The following is a 5,769-nucleotide window of genomic DNA, read 5'->3' on the forward strand; positions in this document are numbered from 1 at the left end:
ATGATGAAATAAAATGTAAATGTAAGTCCTGCCCATTGATCCACAAAAGGCAAAATAAACACTCTAACCTTAGTTTTGCTGGAAAATGGGCTCCGATTGCTGTGCTGTTCCATTACTGAAGAATGTGTGTTTCAGTGTTTCGTAATAGTTACATGACTCCTTTGGACTAAAAGACACTGCAGGCTTTATGTAGCTCCCATACTCAAAGCTGAGGTTCAGTACTCCTCCTAAAGTCTTGCCTTACATGACCTTAAATTCAACATGAAAATGTATGAATACATTAATGCATTTATGGCTACATGCATATAATCATCACAGCTAACAAAGTGTTCATGCTGTTTTAGTGGTTCTCAGACACATTTCTCTCTCCGGTTTGTTTCCAGGCTTGTTTTCCAGGTTCGGTGTAAAATGAAAGCTGCTTAGTATTGGCTTCACGTCAGTTTCAGTCTCGGATTTCTCTCCCAGTATTCTTTTTACAGCAGGATTTCCCTCCCTCACTCTTTCTTGTAGCCTTTATTAAAGCTTCTGCAGCATTCTTCATAATGACTGTTGTAATATTTTTATTTGATTAGAAAGTTGAATTCCAAACATTAAAACTCAACTGCTCGACTTCAGCTGCTCTATTAGCTAAATGCTGTTAGAATCAGTAACTTGCCATCATATCTTTTATAGCGGTCAGCAGGGGCAGCCTCCAGATGAATGGCTGAATGGGAGTGTGCTTTCAGAATACGCTGACCGAATACTCTAAATGGCTAAATGGCCTTGGCCTTCACTTGTAGCCTGAAACGGATTCATGAGCACTTCTCTGTGCTTTATGAGGCAGGTGAACGTTAGTGCTCTAAGCTCTGATTCTGAAGGGTTTTATTTATTGCAGCAGACTAATTTCCGACCAGTGATTAGATTTTAATTTATGCCAAATGGACACACACAGGCACACAAGAGTGCACTGTTCTGTTGAGATTTGTCTTTTTCTTCGTGAAATATAACACCATGTGCAGAGATCACTCATAAATTGATAAACACTTAATAATGACTGAAGTGAGAAACTGAAACTGACCCTTTTCTTTTTCTGCTTTTCACCACAACGATTGATTCTTATAGTCATTCAATTTTTTAAGTCATTAAGCATTTCATTGTCATCGTCTCGATGCATGCTCAATCATCCAGGTAAGTAAATCTCCAAAAGTTGATTCTGTTCATCTGGACGTAGCGTTTTCAGTGGGAGAAACGTTTCGTTACTCATCGAAGTGAGTGAAGCGAGACTGAAGAAGTCACTTAGATGAGTGAGTGAGCCTTAATGAGCCTTAACATCAGTTTAACCCATGCCCCTTCTCACACATTACCAATGCTGCTGTGTTTATGTTAGCCTAACATGAATGTAGCTATGTGCAGGCGGTGACAGATCCTTTTGCCAGCTAGTCTAACTTTTCTAACCCTCCAATGCCTTCAATACGCTTTCATCTTCGAGTCCTATTAGTGCTGAATTTCAGTTTCATAGATGCTGTGTTTGACTGCAACATCTTCAGGAACATCTGTGCTGATATGTTTGAGGAAACAGAAACAGCTGTTTTTGACCTTCAGTTGTTCCTTGGCGCTCGTTTGCTTTTGTGCAGGCGATGAAATGGCAAAAATCAAATGAATGGGGATATATGTCCAGTCATGAATGAAAAACAGTCAAGTCTAAATACACATTAAGATTCAAAGATTCTTTATTTAAAGAAACGTTGTAAACTTGAAAATAGTAGCGTAGGACACATGATGTAAAGTACACTCAAAAAAATGAAATTGGGTGGTTGTTACAAGATTCAAGCTTGTAATTTGAACTAAATAATTTCATGTTTCTATAGTGAACGTAATTAAATCATGTAGCATCTGCATGAAATTCAGCAACTTAATTTGTTCTTGTTGAGATGACATGATGCAATCTAGTAAGAGTGGTTAGTTGCCTGAACTCATGAAATTCACAAGATCGCACAAGATGTCAAACTGCAGGAAAATCAAGTTAAGTCTGGATTGGTGGCATGATGGTTAGTGCTGTTGCTTCATAGTATGAAGGTCCTGGGTTCAAATCCACAATCTGGCTAGTTTGCACTGTGTTCTCTCTGGGTGTTCTGGTTTCTTCCCACAGTCAAAACTCATGCAGTTATTAGAGTTAGGTTAATTGGTGATTCTAAATTACCTGTCAATGTAAGTGCACATGGTTGTTTGTGATAGACTTGTGAGCTGTCCAGGGTGTACCCTACCTTGTAACCTATCACTTCAGGGTTATTTCCCAGCCCCCTTGCAACCAGGATAAAAATAGGAGGATGATAGTTGTTGTAGATCCATTCACTTTTTATGAATCTAGACTTTGTTGAACATTAGTTATTGAATAGTGTTGAAATAAAATGACAAAATTGTGAAGAATTAAAATATTCCCAGAGCTCAACTTACTTCATCTAAACATGTTTCAATCGCGTTTTATGAACACAAATGTTTATTGAATATGAAAAAGTTGTGTTGATTTAACTCAGTTGTTTAAGTTTCTGCCAAAGCAAAACATTTGTGTGCAACCAATGTCCACTATTGAATCAAATAAATCCAACATGGCCTTTTTTTCAGTGTAGTGATCATCGACAAATATATTTCATTCACAAACTTGTGCTTCTATTTTTGACTAGTTTATATGAAATATGACAAAACATAATTTCATGTTATTACAGTACCTCCTGCTACCCAAAATGTTGTCTTTAAGTTGAATTTAGCATCCAATTCAATATGAACAATTTTTTGTGATATTTGATGTGTTGTATATGTCTGATTTTGAATTAAATATAGAGTTTAAATCACTAGACCGTTTTATCTTTTAGGGAGTCTTTGGGGATTTGGGATGGCAGTGGTAAAAATACATATATAATCAATTAGATATTTTGCAAACTAAATATTAAAATGGCACACTGTAATAATTAGTGCAAGTGGATTGTGATACACCACTTAGAAGCTTGAGTGTATTAGGTGTATTTCATGATGCAAAACAGTGAAGCTCTGAGGCATGAGGCGTCTTTGCACCCTGCAGCTCTTTGTCAGGTAAATGCACACAAAATCCCCCATCCACTTTCACACGTGCGTATTATACTCCTTCCATCCATCGTCACATATATATTTGTGTTCAGTTGTAGTGAAAGCTACCATTTGCAAACTCACTTTGTGGGAAATTCCAGGTTTGTCTTTTAAAGGACGTGCTGGTGATGCTGCAGGCCCGGACATGCACCAGTCAGTGGATGAACACCGAGACCAAAGGAAGGAAATCTCCATCCTTGTAACTTGTCCTTTGAGTCAGTGCCTTCTAATCAATGTCTGTAAGTGCTGCACATATTGCATTTTTCCTCTTTTTACAAGAGAGTCCTTCGGTTCAAAGCCGTCCTTGACAGCTTTCTCTGCCAGCCTTAAAACACTGAGGCAGCTCAGATGTAGATGTGCACTTCACTTTTGTTTTTCATATATATATACAGATAGATAGATAGATAGATAGATAGATAGATAGATAGATAGATAGATAGATGCTGTGATAACAAGCCCTATTAATTGTGCTGAAGAGGCAGAGGTCTGACTCAAATTAATCAATATTAATCAGCAGAGCACATAAACACATTTAATAAAACGTCTGTTTGATCACGCGCCGTCCTGCTTTGTTTAGTACAACACCGAGAACAAAGTGCTGGTAGTTTTTGATCAAATCCAGATAAAATATCTTCATGCCACAGGCGCCAACAGAATTTATAATACAGCATGCACAGCTTATAGTACTGGGTTAGGTAGAGTATAAATCTTGGAGACACACATGTAACATGAGGAGCTAATGTCCTCATTATCATGCACATAATTATTAAAATGAAAGTAAGGCTGCGGCAGTGATTTAGTATAAAACTGTAAGGATTATAACTGGAATCCCAAACCATGCTCCCTGAGCACTGGCAGCACTGTGAGGTACTATTGAAGAATCAAAAGTTATGCTAAATAATGCAGTGGAGTAAAAGTGCATCATTTACATCAGTAAATCTAAGCTGTGGTTATTGTCCTGCATTGCTAAATGCAGAGCAGATGAAGGAATGTCTGTAACTGAAGTAAAGCACAAAGTGCAACAACATCAGGGCCAACAGCTGTTGAGATGTTTTCACCGGGACCATCACAGCAAGCCGTCTCACTGATATTAGCATGCCTAAAATGTGAAGCAGGGTAAGCCATCTGTCATGATCTGTGTGATCTATAGGTTTTGATGATGGGGTTGTTTTAATTTATTTATTCTTTTTATTCACTTTTCCCCACTCTTGTATTCTAGTTTTTCTTCTAACGTTTTTTTTTCCTTTGTAAGTGTGACTTTCCCCTGCCTCTGTGTTTTGTGGTTCCTGTTCTGGTTGTTTCCTGTTTTATTTTGATAGTCCATGAGATAGTCTCACTCTTGCTTTCATTTTTATTCACACTTTGTAAATGTCTTAATTAGTTGCAGCCGCATCTTGTTCCCCTCCTGTTTCCACTTCCGTGATTACCTCATATGTATATATATATAGTCCAGTGCTTCCCTTTAGTGTTTGTCTTAGTGTCTGTTTATCTTCCTGATTGTTTCCTGGATTTGTTATTTCTTTGTGTATTTTTGGATGAGTTTAATGGGCTTTGTTGTTTTGTTTGTTTGGGGGTTTTTTTTGTTACTTTCTGCCTGCTTTCTGGAGTTGCACATTTTGTCCCTTAACCTGAAAATCCAACATTTGAATTGTAATTACCAGAAACATTCAAAAGCCAGTGAAAACTGATTAGATTTCTGACACACAGGTTAGAAACTTTTCTAACAATATTTCCTGAATTAAACCCAAGTATACATGTGAAATATCCACAACAAACTGAAAAGAAAAGTTTAAATGTGAAAAAGTGTTCAAGGACAACAAAATGTCACATCTCTTCCCATTTACATAGTAGACTATATCTAAATAAAGAACACACACACACCGTGCATATGTCTGTGTGTGTGTGTGTGTGTGTGTGTGTGTGTGTGTGTGTGTGCACACGTGTTTGTGTAATGTTTGAATTCAATTAGGAAGGGTCTGGTGAGTTCAAGAGTGTGGAGTCACACTGGATTTCCAGCTTCATACATTGTGGCCTCAAATATTTAACATGAAATGAGTGGGGAGGAGAGCCAGAGAAAATTTAGACAAGAGTAACATTACAAAGCTGCAAAAGAAATTCACATTTTAGAGTCAGACTTCAAACATTTGGGGTTTAGAGAAGTTACCGAGTGCTTCTTTAAAGGAAATTATTTGTTTTCACTTGTTTTCTACGCAAGTGAGCAGTAACCCTTCTTGAAAGTCATTTTTTAAAAATTGCCATGTTATTTGCACTAGTGGTTTATACAATTGATTGTTTGGGGAAAACTGTATAAATTCTTGAAGGAGTGTGCTTATGTTGTTCTGACCTGTGAAATTGTTTTTAATTTTCATTTTTTTAGAGGAGTAAAAAGGTAGATGTGATGTCTGATTAATGGCATATACACATGCAAGATGCTAATCGGCCATTAAGATTTCTTATTGTATAATTGATATCTGACAGCACGTGTATCTGTGTAATCTTTTGGAAGTTTAGCTAGCTATGTTCTATTGTTGTGATATCAACTTTTTCCCCCTCAATTTGCCTGTGAGGAAGCATTTGCTCAAAATTATTATCTGAATGCACTGTTATGCCAAACATATTTGCTTTTCAAAGATGAAGTCTATAGATTCTCTATAGACAATGTCAAAGCTG

Source organism: Pundamilia nyererei, unplaced genomic scaffold, assembly GCF_000239375.1.
Source record: "Pundamilia nyererei isolate P.nyererei 1_Seehausen unplaced genomic scaffold, PunNye1.0 scaffold00110, whole genome shotgun sequence".
Lineage (NCBI taxonomy): Eukaryota > Metazoa > Chordata > Actinopteri > Cichliformes > Cichlidae > Pundamilia > Pundamilia nyererei.